The sequence below is a fragment of the Hordeum vulgare genome, chromosome 2H, assembly GCF_904849725.1.
Source record: "Hordeum vulgare subsp. vulgare chromosome 2H, MorexV3_pseudomolecules_assembly, whole genome shotgun sequence".
Lineage (NCBI taxonomy): Eukaryota > Viridiplantae > Streptophyta > Magnoliopsida > Poales > Poaceae > Hordeum > Hordeum vulgare.
In genome coordinates, this window is record NC_058519.1 from 172,980,420 (window position 1) to 172,994,127 (window position 13,708).

Below are 13,708 nucleotides of genomic sequence, written 5' to 3' on the forward strand. Positions count from 1 at the left end.
CTATGCATCCAGACATCTCAGACCTCATGAGTTGAATTATGCCACACATGACTTGGAACTAGCAGCCGTAGTGCACGCTCTCAAGACCTGGAGACATTTCCTGATCGGAAATAGTTGTGATGTTTACACTGATCACAAGAGCCTGAAATATATCTTCACGCAGAAGGAGTTGAACCTCAGACAGAGGCGATGGCTAGAGTTGATCAAGGACTATGACATGAGATTGCATTATCACCCAGGCAAGGCAAATGTTGTAGCCGATGCATTGAGCCGCAAGAGTTTTGTGAACACGCTCACAACGGGAGGATTACCCCAGGAGTTAGTCGATGATCTCCGAGAGCTCAAATTGGAGATAGTTCCAAGAGGAATTGTTGCCACTTTGGAAATTCAGTCTACTTTGACGGAAAAGATCCGTGAAGCACAGAAAGCTGACAAGGAGATAGCTGAGATTAAGCAGAAAATGGAAGACGGGAAAGCTAAAGGTTTTCGTGAGGATGAACACGAAACCTTATGGTTTGAGGATCGCATCTATGTGCCCAATGATCCCGAACTCAGGAAGTTGATACTTCAGGAAGCTCATGATTCCCCGTACTCGATACACCCCGGTAACACCAAGATGTATCTGGATCTGAAAGAAAGTTTCTGGTGGACAGGATTGAAGAAAGACATTGCCGAGTTTGTAGCAATATGCGATGTTTGTCAGCGAGTAAAAGCCGAGCATCAGAGGCCAGCAGGTTTGCTCCAACCTCTGCCGATACCCGAATGGAAATGGGAAAAGCTTGGTATGGACTTCATCACAGGATTACCCAGGACCCGTTCTGGCTATGATTCTATTTGGGTTGTGGTCGATCGTTTGACCAAGGTAGCTCACTTCATTCCGGTGAAGACTACTTACATGAGTGCCAAGCTGGCCAAGATTTATATGACGAGGATCGTATGTCTGCACGGAGTACCGAAGAGCATTATGTCCGATAGAGGGACTTAGTTCACATCAAAATTTTGGCACCAACTGCATGAAACCTTGGGAACAAGATTGGAATTCAGTACAGCTTTTCACCCGCACACAGATGGACTGACCGAGAGAGTCAATCAGATTCTGGAGGACATGTTGAGAGCTTGCGCACTAGACTATGGGTCTAGTTGGGATGACAATTTACCGTATGCCGAGTTCTCATACAACAACAGCTACCAGACCAGTCTGAAGATGGCCCCTTTCGAAGCTCTATAGGGAAGGAGGTGCAGAACACCGTTGATGTGGGATGGAGTTGGAGACCGACAACTTTTTGGTCCCGACCTTATCCGAGATTCTGAAGAGAAGGTCAAGCTTATTCGTGACCGACTCAAGATAGCTCAGTCCAGGCAGAAGAGCTATGCCGACGGCAAACGCAAGGAAGTAACGTACGAAGTGGGAGACCGAGCATATCTTCGGGTGTCTCCACTTCGAGGAATCAAGAGATTCGGTGTGAAAGGAAAATTAGTACCACGTTTCATTGGCCCCTACAAAATTCTGGAGCGTAGAGGTGAAGTTGCATACAAACTGGAACTGCCGGAAGGATTGTCCGGAGTTCATGATGTCTTCCATGTTTCCCAGTTGAAGAAATGCCACGCTGAGATGGCCGATGTTCCGTTGAGAGATACAATGCCCCTAGAGGCCATACAGCTTGACAGTGATCTGACGTATGAGGAGAAACCCGTCCGGATTCTCGAGACTGCCAGCAGAGTTACCCGCAGCAAGATCATCAAGTTCTGCAAGGTGTTGTGGAGCCACCACACCGAGGAAGAAGCCACCTGGGAACGAGAAGAGGATCTTTGTCGAGACCACCCGCACCTATTTTCTAGCCAACCCGAATCTCGAGGGCGAAATTCATCTTAAGGTGGGTAGGTTTGTAACATCCCAATTTTTCTTAAATTCGGATGTTAATAGATCATTCATATGCATCTCATATTTTATGCATTATTGTGTTCTTCTGAAAATTCTATTCGTTATGTGACTGCGGGCAATTTATTGGAGTGGAGATAATATGACTTCTCCCCTGTCGAATTAAAGTGCATAACGATTCGAATATTATTTGAAGTCACCAATTTGGTTTTGCAAATTTTGTAAACTCCGAATTATTTTTAGTTGAGTTTTTCAATCTCGTTGTGTGACCTATTGCATAAAACTCACTTTCGAAAGTTTGCATTAGGTGGAACTAGGGTTCCCATAGATATAAGTATATGTATAGATATATATATATTAGATGTATATATTATTATTATTTTTTTCCTAAGTATTCTAGTGTACATATATATATATTAGTACATATTTTCTAGTATTTGTTAGCTAGGAAATATATTTTACTTTTTTTTGCTGTTGTTTGTTCTTTTTCTAAAAAAAAGGAACCGGCCAGGCCGAGCCAAAGGGCTCAGCCCAGCCATGCACCACGAGCCCCATGCACCACGTGCTAGCATGCTCCACCGAGGCCACGACCCCTGGAGAGAGCTCTCTCTCCCCCACGTCTCTTTTCTTTCCTCTCTCTCCCCCGTCACTTTCCTTTCCTCTCTCTGCCTCTCCTCTCTTTCCTTCTTTCACCAGGGACCGGACCGAGCCGCACCTCCAGGGTTCTCTTCCCAGTACTCCCTCCCCTTCCTTCTCTGTCTCTCCCAAAACCGAGCCGCTCCTCCCTCTCCTCTCTTCCAGCGATCTCCTTCCTTATTCTCTCCTCCCTTATCTCCCAGTACTCCCTCTCCTGCCTTGCCCCCCCTCTCCTGCCCAAGCCCCGCGACCGAAGCTTCCTCCTCTCCTCTCTTTCCTTCTCTACAGAGACCGAAACCGAGCAGCTCCTCTCCCTCGCGATTCCCTCCCCGAGGCTCTCTCCTCCTTCCTTATGCCCACCCCCTCCTAGGCCTATATAAACCCCAACCTCCCCGAGCCCCCGTTCCCAACCCTAGCGCCGCGCCTCCACGAGCCGCCGCCGCCGCCACGAGCCGCCGCCACCCCGAGCAGGAGCAGCAACAGCCGCCGAGGCTGCCACCTTCGGCCTCGCCAGGAGGAGCCCCCCCGAGCTCCGTCTCCCCCCGCCGCCGCCTCCCCCGAGGAGGAGGAACCTCGCCGCCGACTCCCCGAAGCCCTCCACCGCCGGAGCCAACTCTCCCTCGCCGGCAGCGACGTTCCTCGTCGGTGCAAGCAGCAGCAGCAGCAGGTAGCCTCTCTTCTCTCTCTATATTGCATGCATCCCCTCCTAGCCCTTAGATCCCATGCAATCCCATGCAACGGTGTGGATTAAAACACTAGTACCTCTTCGGTTTATCTCGGAAAACCAGTAGGTTTATTTGTCACTTATGATTTAACCAGCAGACTTGCTTAGCCGTAGGCCGTTTGCTCGAAACCATTCAACACACAGCCCCACAGCCATTAGAAACTTATCACGTGTAACTCTCTTTTAGCACTAGCAGTTTTGTAACTTTCTGTCCAGATTACAAAAACAGAAACTTTCAATTCTGTTTTGGCCACAACGTTTTATCCCTACGTCCAATGACATTGATTCTTTTTCCAGTAGCTCACAAATTTCCTGTAGTTTTTAAAAACATATAATTTGTCTATGTTTGAAATTTTTAAATATAAGTTAGAGCAGATTTAGTTTAAACACTGTTTTGCCTATTCCAGGAGTTTGAAAAATGATTTTTAATTGATTCTTTTTGCTACTGTTTTGTAGTGATAAGATCTTACTGTGGTAGAATTTTCAGAATTTTTAAAGTATTTTTACGGGTGGTTTCAACAGAAACAAGTTTCTTCCATACCGGCGCGCGATAAATTCTTTTGCGTAGTCTTTTGCAAATCATTGCATGTGATGTTATTTTTTTACTTGTGGCATGATTGAATTGCTTATGGTGTGCTTTGTGTTTGTATCGGTAGATCATCCGGAGTGCGAAGCGTGTTACTTGGAGACGCTCGAGCAGGACAACTATCATCAAGGCAAGTCATCTTTGATCATGTTATTTTTACCTATGTTTTCGATGCATGGTAGATCACCTTCTTTGCCCAATTTGCATGCTGCCTAGGTACTTGGAAACTTTAGCTTAAGTTGTAGTATCATGTGGTAGGAACACAACACCCCGATACTTGGCCCCGGGACGACAATGTTATATTTGCTATGCTTAAGTAGACGGGTTATCGGTTGAGTGTATTCCACGAGTGATGCAAGGTTGATATAATAATCAAGACCGGACTAAGACAAGATTTTCAAGACCTCGGACGCAATGCAACTCTGGGTGAAGGACGGTTGATCGGCTCCCTGGAAAACCCAGTGGATGCCCGGGATGCTGGAGAGGCCATGTCATCCTGCGAAAAGCTTCACCCAGGCTCAAAGGGACGGACGGAGACTTCAAGACTCAAGGCTTACCTGCACAGCCACAAGTCATTATGGGCTCTGGCTTGGTTGGACAACGCGGCGACTCTGGACAAGCAGTGCTAGCAGATGTAGACGAACGGTAGGAATGGATGGGCACCGACAGGGATTCAGAGGGACCTGTTGAAAGACCATGTTTTGATCATCCGGTCTTCAAACACCCTGAAGTGCGAGGACAAACCCGGAGGCGATCAAATCTTGTGGGGAACGTGTGCAAAACTCTGCAGAGTACTCAACCTAATCGATTAGCTGTGTCCACGGTCATGGACAACTTGAGCCGAAGGCATTGAATTTCCCCTGAACTCTCGACACAACTTAATAATGATGTGGGTGTTAACAACTATTCGGGTACGAGAACTGGTTGGCGGAACCATCTCGTTAACAACAAACATTGTAGTAATATTTTGCTTTCAACCCCTTTTGTTGTAGGATAAAACTGGCTTTATGCAAAACTAGCTCCACCGGCCAAATATGCATGTAGAGATAGATAATTATTATTTTACTCCCTCTCTTTGATGATTTGCCGGCATATTCAATATGCTGACCTACACGGCTGCAACGTATCATGTTGCAGAGTACTTTTCCGACCAGGAGTGAGGCTACGATTCTACGCTCAGCGACATGCCCTTGGAGTCGGATGGACTCGTCTGCCTGATGCTTCCGCTTAGTCTTCGTTAGATAATCTCATGAGTTGGCCTTCAACCACTTTATTATACTCCTTTATTGTAATAAAGTACTCTTTATGAGATTTCGATTAATAAAGCCGTGTGATTGCACTCTTGAATATATACATTATGTACTGTGTGTGTACCAGCATGATCTTGGGATGGTACAGAAACACCAGAGGCTTGACTCGTTGATTCGGGTCGCTACAGAAATGGTATCAGAGCACACGCTGACCTTAGGACGTAACCTCTAGGAATGGAAAAGCCTTAGGAAGAAAACTATTTTCTCTTATATCTTCTATTTCCCCTTCTGATCATTTTTGACTTCTCTCCGATTTTCCAATGTTTAGATGGCCACCTTCATCCCTGTTAAGTTCACCTGAATTTGAGAGGATTGAATTCACTGAAGAGAAGCACACCGGTTGGAAAAGAATTAACATGACAACTCCGGTAGACAAGAATTGATAAGACAATTGATAGAGCAAAATGATTAGCACTCTCATATGAATATGAGATCACTACTTAGAAAGATCTGAAATCACCACTTGACATCGAAGCAACACGAATTACCAAATTCAACAAAACATGGATGCGGCTTGCAATTAGCCAGAACAAACTCATGAGAAAGATTTCGTCCGATATTTTCGTGGACAGGATCGCACGGGCTCGATTTACAGTAGCCATCAAGTGCAAGGCAGTGCACCTGACATACGAAGCGTCCCCGAGTCGTAGCAAGCTACAAGGACTCTTTAAGACACAACGTGTACCGCTGTAAGTCGACCGTGAACAAACGAATCCACTAGATGTCGAACCCCAACCTAACATCATGCGTTTGTTGGAAGATTGTCCTATAAGAACTACTTGAATTCCCACCTATGAATTCCCGAAATATCTGGTCATGCAATCTGGTACACGGATACAAGGAGTAATATCACACAACTCCTATACTAACCCATCACCTGTATCACATCCGTCAACACACGACCAGAATCTCAGACCCTCATCTACTACAGACCCTCGTGATCACAACGATACAAAGTATGGGAGTACTCCCGAACAATCTGCACCAGTACTGGGGACATCGGGGTTATCTCGCCACTACTAGTATTGAAGCAATTACGAACATCCTTCATTCTGAGATACTAAGAAATCTGAATAATAACAATGTGCTCAAGAATCCCCTGGAGCTCAACTCCCCGGAAGAAAATCAAGTCAGACAGGAGGCACCAAGACAGAACTCCGTCACATCGGCATCATATAGATCCCAAGAATATCCGCGTGATCCTAATTTTTTTTGAGTGAGACGAGGAGTAGAATTAAAATATTACGTCGAGATTCCTCACCAGAGCATAGAAGAGGAGAAAACAGAATCCTACTCTCCGATATATAACTAGACTCAAATAGATTTTCACTAGACTCGACTCGGCCTAGTTCGATCAATCAAGGGGGCTCCTAGGTCGGTACGGCTCTGATACCAACTTGTCACGCCCAACATGCGACCCTATCCTCAATTTGGCACGTGGGCCTCGTCAGGGATAAAAGCGCATCTCGTCGTGTCGCAAGAATGGATATCGTTACAAGTACATGTACTGAAAAGAAGAGATATATAGAATTGGCTTACACTTGCCACAAGCTACATCAGAGTCACATCAGTACATTACATAATCATCAAGAGTAAGAGCAGGGTCCGACTACGGACGAAAGAAAACGAGAAAAAAAATAAGAACGACGTCCATCCTTGCTATCCCAGGCTGCCGGCATGGAACCCATCCTAGATCGATGAAGAAGAAGAAGAAGAAGAAGAAGAAGCAACTCCAAATGAAAAATCAACGCGCTCGCGTCAAGTAACCTTTATCTGTACCTGCAACTGGTGTTGAAGTAATCTGTGAGCCACATGGGACTTAGCAATCTCATTTCCAAAGGTATCAAGACTAGCAAAGCTTAATAGGTGAGGTATGGTTAAGTGGTGAGGTTGCAGAAGCGGCTAAGCACATATTTGGTGGCTAACTTACGAGTACCAGAAATAAGAGGGGGAAGATCTACGTATAGCGGACGTAAACTACAGATGATCAAATGAATGATCCTGAACACCTACCTACGTCAGACATAACCCCACTGTGTCCTCAATCGGAGAAGGAACTCACGAAAGAGACAGTCACGGTTACGCACACAGTTGGCATATTTTTATTAAGTTAACTTCAAGTTATCTAAAACCAATGTTAAACAAAGTTTCCACATTGCCACATAACCGCGGGCACGGCTTTCCGAAAGATTTAACCCTGCAGGGGTGCTCCAACTAGTCCATCACAAATTACCACAAGCTGCATAGAAATCCTCAATCACGAAGCTCACGATCTCGTCGGATACCCTAGTGGAAAACCTCAACTCTGAGATTACCCAAAGCATCACCGAAGTCCCGATGCACAAGATATTTTGTCAAAGGTAAAACTAATCCAGCAAGGCCGCCCGACGTGTCGACGATCCCGATAGGAGTCGCGTACCTCGTTCTCAGGACACGACGGATGGGTCACACTAGGAGATACCAAACCTCGGGTTGCCCCGCGGTGGCCCCGTAGCCTGCCAATTTGGACCAACACTCATGAGGAGCACTGGCCCGGGGGTTGATTAAATTAGTCCGCGGGTGCCGACAGGTCCCTATGCATTATTATTAGGTGATTAGGCAAATGTAGTACCAATGTTGGGCCTTGCCAGACCAGGTTTAATCTAAAACAAATTATCAAGGGGGTCCCCATAACAACCCCGATCGTGTTAGGAGAGCTCATTTATGGAACATAACACCGGTAGCCGGAAACTAAGGGGGCAAAGGTGGAACAAAACACCAGGCTAGAAAGGCCGAGCCTTCCACCTTTTTCCAAGTATATAGATCCATTAAATTAAATAGCATTAAAATGGTGATATAACAAGGAACCCATGCTTTCACATGGAAGCAACTGCACCTGCAACTAGCAACGCTAACACAGGGTTAAGCAAGCGGTAACTTAGCCAATCAGTAGTTTGCAAGGTTGAACAGGTTGAAGGTTTTCATGGCATTATTGAGAGGCTGAAATTTAACAGGTGGTAGGCAACGAGACATAATCAATAGAAGCAATAAAACTAGCATGGCAATGGTAGTAATGGTATCTGGGGAAATGATCATCTTGCCTGAGATCCCGCTTGGAAGAAGAATGCCTCCGTGAAGCAGACGAACCGACGTAGTCGAACGGGTCCTCACATCCGACACGCTTACGGAACTCTATCGAGACGAAGCAAACCGGAAACACAAATCAACACACGGAATTCACCACACGATGCACAACACAAATGATGCATGAACAGCTGAATACATGCAAGTCACGGCATGACAAATCACACACTCAAACACTACACATTAAGTGAAGTTCAATATGCAACGAGTTGCATATTGACGAAACTCCACGTTAATTATTTAGTTCTATCCCGATTAGATACACGGCAATATTGAATGCGGTTAAACATGCAAGAAGTGAAGCGGAAATTAAACTACCTATCTAGACATTTTAAATGAGGTCGGAAATGACATATAGCACCTCCGAAATGACCTTACATGTTAATTTACAATTCTGTCCAGAACTGAACTAATGCATTTAATTGGTTGTTAAACAGCAAAACAAATAGGTTCACGTGATTCTACGCGTCATTTCAGGCAATCTACACATAAAGATCATCTCCAACGGAGCTACGGATCAAAAGTTACAAGCACCGCAAGATATGATGGCATGAATGCAATATGTGTGCAACGACGACCACGAGCACTTCAAAACATACAACCAGAAAGAGAAAATGAATCTACACGAGATTCTAAGAAAGTTTCATGTAGGACACGATCAAATCGGAGCTACGGTTCAACAACTACGAGCAAAACAAGAAATGACTACAATCTGCCAAAATCAGCCACATAGCATATTCTACGCCCCACAACTACGAGCTACACAACTCCGATATAATCAACCAAGGCATGACACGAAAGAGGGCAAGAAGCACTACTACGAACAACTAACAACAACTAGCATGGCATCATTGAACACTAGGAAAAGAAGTCATAAAATGGCTTCCCACACACTATTTCAGACTTAGTGAAAATTACACCTCATGAAAGTGCAGTTTTCGATCTGAAGCAATATTGACAGCAGCAAAATCCTAAGCAACAGGACTCCAAATGGCATGAAAATTTACAGCATGCTAGAGAAACACAAGGGGTACAACTAACTCCATTGGACCAACCTCAAAAGAGCTACAGATCACAAGATGCAAGCAAGACAAGACAACAACAAAATATAACAGATTCCAGACTTGGAAATATTTTAGCACGTCTAAAACAGCACTATATCTAGCAACTTGAGAGCAAGCAAAACACACCTAAACATGCATTTCTATTGCAACCAAGAATACCAGGGGCTAAACAAAACATCCAAGATCAACTCTCTAGTTGACAACTCCGTCAAACGACGCACGGAATAAATCCTACGAATTAAACAAAAGGGCAACATAGCAAAATATCACGCGACCTAACTTACTCGAAAGCTAAAACTAATTGCACAGAAAAATCCATGGGATTTTTCTACCCCGGAAATATATAAAATATGTGGGGTTTGCAACACAAAATAATGCCGCACATAAATGCGAGAAAAATAACCTATACGCGTGAAAATAAACTACCGGCAATTCCTACATGCAAAAATATGAGTGACCGCTCTAAAATACACGGAAAAATAGTTCCTAAAACATAGGCATTTCTAATACGGCCCTCGAGAAATCCGGACTTGCACAAAAATTAAATACGGGGCGTATCCTATTGAAACAGCACGCAAAACTAGGCGTTTGGCACGTTAAACTTCGTCAAATGATTATGCAAGTTTTAAATTCGTACTCTACACGCAAAAATACCACAAAACCATATACTACACGCCTCAAATTGACCAACGGAATAAAAGTTACGGTCGTCTAAGTATACGTCTAAAATCTGGAATTTAATTAATTCCAGAGAAATACCCTAAAAGGAAAAATACTACTGGGCCTAATCTAAATGCTAATGGGCTCAACAGGCGTGCGCAATTTAACTTAGTCGCGCTGGGGGCGGGGCATAGGGAGGCCTCACCGGGTGGGCTCGGCCCATGCATACTGAGGCGGAGGTGGCCTGGGGAGGGAGGCCGGTCGGGCCTCGGGGCGATTGGGCCGGCTCGGCGCCACCTGGGCCGTGTGGGAGGCAGGCCTGGGCCGAGCCACGCGCTGGCCACGGGAGCCGGTCAACGCTCAGGGCAAGCGGCAACCGCTCCACGAGCTCGACCTCCTCCCTGCGAGCAGCAATGGCGGCCACACCATGGGGCTCTAGTGCAGGACATGGAGAGGGGCGAAGGAGGAGCAGATCTGAACGGCAGCTTCCCGATCTATCCATTCCCGTCGACGACATCTCCTGGCTCGAGCTAACCAGTGCAGGAGGAGCTCACGAACTTCCATGGCCACCTCCTGCCAGAGAGAGAGAGAGGGCGCTCGGGTGAGGGAATAAGAGAGAAAACGGGAGGAGGAAGAAGAGGGTGGCGCGGATCTGGCCCGGGGAAGCTCCTGGCGGCGCGGGCTCGACGCGGGGCACGGCGGCGAGGCTGACGAGGGCTGGCCGGCGGCGCTAGCGGTAGAGGGAGGCGGCGGCTGGCGGCGGTTGCTGATTCGGGCCCGGGAGGGCCGGATCTGGGCCTCAGGCGGGCCGCGGCGGCTGAGGGGGAGAGAGTCTGCGGGAGGAGAGCTAGGGTTAGGGGTAGGTGGCGCGGAAATCAAGGAGGGATTAGAGGGAGGCTGTCCGAAAATTAGATGGGGTCTATATATAGACAAACGGGGGGGGGGGGGGGGGCTAGGTTAACCGGAATCGCGTTCCGGATCCAACCGCGGGGTCGGATTCAGATGATTCCGAACGCGGGTATGGGTATGCGGCCGTGTAGAGGGGATATCCGGAGACGAGAGGGAGAACGGGCGGCGCGGCACGAACTTTAAAACACCGACGGACATCCGACGGTAGACCGAATATGGTGCCGCTACGGTCGACCGTTCGGGTACCAGACGGACTCCGATCGCGACGAAATTTGACAGGCGGCCTACCTATATATAAATGAAACCGCACGACAAATTCCAGCTTCATCGGAGAAAGTTTTATACACGCTTCAAAACCAGAGTTACGACGGTGCTGGGGGCGCGTGTGTGTGCGGTTGGCTCGGAACGAACAACGACGTTAACCGGCAACTAACCACGGATGCAACGTTTGAAAACTGGCGGCAACGGAGATGCCGATGCAATGCAGATGATGCGAATGATGCGATGATGATGCGACAAATACGAAAACGGGAATAAAGGGGAATCTTCTGGAACGTCGGCATCGGGCTGTCACAACAGCCTTGAGCAGGATCTCCTTTCCTCCAACAGAAAGAAGTTTTTCCTTCCAACAACTATTTTTTTAACTATCCGTTCAATCAGAAATTGAAAGCAGTCTGTTTTGTCTAATCCCACATCTGCTGGCAAGCCCAGATATTTATCATTTAGGGCCTCAGTCAAAATATTTAGAGTAGTGCATAGTTGTTCTCTAATTTCCTCCTTCGTATTAGGACTGAAGAAAATGCTAGATTTGTCTGCGCTAACCAATTCCCCCGAAGCCACACAGTATGAATCTAGTTCTGCTTTGAGGGCTATCACACTCTGATTATTGACCTTCATAAGAATCAACGAAATCATCCGCAAAGAGGAGGTTTGTGATGGGTGGGGCATCTCTACATACTTTCACTCCCAACATATTTTCATTCTCCTCAGCATGTGTAAGTAATGCATTCAAACCTTCTTTGCATAAAATGAAAATATAAGGTGACAGCGGATCACCCTGCCTCAAACCCCTAGTTGGTGTAAAGCTTTCACTCTCATCCCCATTAATTCGTACCTTATACTTGACAGTTGAGACACATTGCATAATAAGATTTACCCAGTCTTGATGGAATCCCAACTTCAACATAATCCCCTTCAGAAAAGGCCACTCAACTCTGTCATACGCTTTATGCATATCAAGCTTAATAGCACACAATCCCTCTTTACGTTCTCTTTTATTCTTGATGGTGTGAAAACACTCATAAGCCACTAGAATGTTATATGTTATCAATCTACCAGGCACAAAGGCACTCAGTGTAGGACTAATAATTTCGGGGAGAAAAACCTTCAACCTAGACGCCACCATTTTGACAATTATCTTACAAACCACATTACAAAGACTAATTGGCCTAAACTGGGTCACCCTCTCAGGTGCGTTAACCTTAGGGATCAACACAATCGCAGTGTCATTCCATCCCTCTGGGATAGTGGATGTGTTAATAGCTTGCAGAATCTCTTCAACTAAGTCTTCTCCCAGCATGGGCCAAAATCTTTTGTAGAATATAGCATGGAGTCCATCTGGTCCAGGAGCCTTTAAATCCCCAATATCAAACAGAGCCTTACAAACGTCCTCTGCAGTATAAGGGGCCACAAGAGCATTATTCATGTCAGTAGACACTGCTGCGTATGAGAGACAAAACTTCTTGATTCAGATGCACCATCTCCTAAGTGAAGAGTTTTGAAAAATAATTTGTGATGTGAACCTTCAGTTCACCCTCTTTTCTCCAAATTTCAAAATCATCAAGAAGTTGCTTTATATTATTTCTTTTTCCCGACCGTTGCAGCGTTGTGGAAGAAAGAAGTATTGCGATCCCCATGCATCAACCAGTTTGCACGACCTCTTTGTAGCCAGAAGATTTCCTCTTGATCCAACAGATTCTCAAGAAGTACTATGATTTCCTTTTGTCGGGACAGGGATTCTGCACATAACGGTCCACGCCTCAATTTCTCTAGATCCTTTTTTAATTTATTAATTCTCTGCTTCGGCCCCTTAAGAGTTTCACGGTCCCAAGAATGCAAATCAGCATGCACAACTCGTGTGCGATCGGCAAGAGATGTCCCAATGCCACCTGCCTTGTCTTTATCCCAAGACGCTTTCACAATTTCAGCGAGAGTCTCTTCCTTCTACCATCTTGCTTCAAACTGTTTCACACGCCCCTCTGGATGCTTGAACAAGTTTTCATCCATACAATCCATATCCAGAACCAAAGGACGATGGTCAGAATGAATGTGTTCTTCATTAATCACCCCCGCTCGAGGGAATTTGTTTGCCCACCTAATATTACAAACAGCTCGATCGAGGCGCTCTCTAATTTCACCTCTACTCCAAGTAAAAGGGTCACCTATGTAGCCTAAATCCTCAAGTCCGTAGTCCACTAAGCACTCACGGAAGGCTCTCATCATCATGTTTGGTCTCGCACTACCACCTTCTTATTCCGAAGAAAACAAGATCTCATTAAAATCTTCCATAACAAGCCAGAGGTGATCGCCTTTATTGTACAAATTACGGATATCATCCTAGGATAAAATTCGATCATTCCAATTGGGGTAACCATATTGTACAATATCCTCATGCATGAACAAAACATTAGTAAAGTGAGACGATGCATGGTACAACACAACTTTATTCATCTAGTGATAAAGTAAAACAAGGCCACCGACCCGACCATCACTCTCCACTACAAACATATAATCAAAATTTAAGACGCGACACAACAG